Source organism: Anneissia japonica, unplaced genomic scaffold (genome assembly GCF_011630105.1).
Source record: "Anneissia japonica isolate Jap-2015-1 unplaced genomic scaffold, ASM1163010v1 scaffold573_len2283161_cov171, whole genome shotgun sequence".
NCBI lineage: Eukaryota > Metazoa > Echinodermata > Crinoidea > Comatulida > Comatulidae > Anneissia > Anneissia japonica.
The window spans coordinates 85,491-87,989 of NW_022719802.1; positions in this window are offsets into that span (position 1 = coordinate 85,491).

The window sequence follows — 2,499 nt, forward strand, 5'->3', positions numbered from 1 at the left end:
TGTTTGTTGTTGATGTTATCCATGACAGTAATACGTACCGCGAAATGCCAGGCCTCTGAAAGTCCCCATCGTTGGTATTCGCCACGTTATTGGAAATTTTTATTTCAAATTTCGCGAAAATGGTTTATAACATTCCCTGCAAGTTTGTCGTACAAAACTGGTGCTGAATCAATGTTTTAGAGCCTCCGATCAGAGCCATTAATAATAATAATAATATTAATAATTTGCCGCAAATATAGTAATAATATCTAATAATATTAATAATTTTTAAAAATACTTAGACCTACTCCCAGAGCTACTCATAGGAGCTAAAAAATAATTTATTTTAGTTCTCAAATATGCATATACGGTACTTTATGTTGATTAATTAATTAAATTTTTGCTACAAGGTATTTTACAACATTTGTTTATTTTTTTTTCTCTTTAATTTTATAATTGAGGGCCATTTTTTATTTCTTGATTCAATTCTTGCTTATACAGTATTTAAATATTTGAAGATTAAAAAAAATATATCATTTCTATTACCGAATTTTTCATTGGGGCCATTTTTACCTACCTGTCATATGGGGCCATTTTTACCGGGGCCATTTTTTCTGGGGCCATTTTTTCCGGGGACATTTTTTCCGGGGCCATTTTTTCCGGGGCCATTCTTACCTACATTCTAAGCCTACTTATACTGCAATTTCTGTAGACCGGAAATGGAGTATACAGAGCCCCATATTACTCGGTTTCACTTGATTCTGCTATAGGCCTACTCCTGTACAGATTGCAACATGTAGAGTAAGGCACCATGGATAACGATAATTTGAACCTTCGTAACTATTTCAAGAGGGGCCTGTGTGGTCTCAGCAGCTAGCTCTAAACTTCAAGAAAATTGGTGGCTCGTAAAATTACGGTAAACATTTGAAAGGAGTGTGACACAGTAACAATAAATACTCCTCCAAGACCCTAGATATTATTGAGGGGCCCCGTTGGCCATTTTTATTCAAAAATGTTTAGTTAGAAATTACTTTTTTAGGGTCATTGGTCTCTAGCCTTTGGCCCCAGTGCGTTGCACTATCTGCACTATCTTTATGCTACTGATAACATTGTACTGTAATTTTTCTGTCAATACAGTTAAGCTACAGTTACGCTATACGTTGCTCTGGCACGTTTTATGCGATGTGGTGATTATAAAGTGGAAGACGAAACTACCAACAGTCATGAAAACAGATACCTAGACACTCGAAAATAGGGACCCTGAATTCCAAAACAGAGACCCTAGACAGGTCTCTGTTTTCGAGGTCTCCGTTTTCTAGAAACCCGTATAATGTATGAGATGTATTAGTGAAGGATAGCACCTCGGACTCATTGTCAGCCGCACGCCTTTGCCGTGGACAGTGAGCATCGACTCACTATTACTGAAGTCTCACATATGGCACCAAGTAATGGCAGTACATGTCATGGCCATACCCTTGAACCACCGTGACTCGACTGTCATGCGAAACTATGTTAGTCAATCGACAGACAACGTATTGTCTGTTGTAGAGGAACGTCATGCCCTCATTAGGGCACGAAGATTGAATGACAGAGCAGGCCCGTAAACAGGATTTTTATTGGGTGGGTGCGGATTTGCGGAAAGTGGACCAAAAAGGTGAGCCTCTGAGTGTTATACGTTTTTTTTTTTTTTTGTGGCTGTCCAGGAAATGAGGGGACCAGGGAAGGACCTTCATAAATGGGGGGTCGATATTACCTCAACACCACCAAATTCTGTATGCACATATATTTTTAGTGGCTCCCTGATGAAAATGGTCAAATGTACCCGACGGGGTGGTGGCTCCCCCCACTGGCGCCACCCCTGGGAAGAAAATACTACCGAAACTCTCATGGCTTATGTAAGTCATTATAATGTGACCCAATTAGACGCGTGTATAACAGAATCAAGTAAAACCCAGTAAATATGGGCTTTGCATACACTACTTTCGGTTGATAGAATTCGCTTTTTAAGTAGGCTTACTTGGGAGAGTAATTAATTACTAATTTAACACAATTTTCTAATTTTTTAGTGGGTATCTGTTTTCGAGGTCTCTGTTTTCGTACAGCAGGTCTCTGTTTTCGAGTATCGATTACAAAACCAGAGACCCGGAATTCGAAAACAGAGACCCTAGATGGGTCTCTGTTTTCGAGTGGGTCTCCGGTCTTTACTAACAGCGGTTCCAAAGGCATCACAGCAAAGTGGGATCACACACTAAGGGCACAACAAGGCATAGAAATTACTTGTGGTCGTCATCATTAAAAGGGTGTTTTGGACACCTATTAGGAGAACACTGTAAAGGGGGAGAACACTATGATTCGAATTTCGAATTACTATTTCGTAATTTAAAATTACTATTTCGTAATTTAAAATTACTATTTCGTAATTTTCAGATCCGACGGTAATCTGTTTAGTCTAACCTCTTTCTCTTAAAAGCGAAAACAACAACAAAAGAAATTTGTGTTTGTGAGCTACTATATACAGAC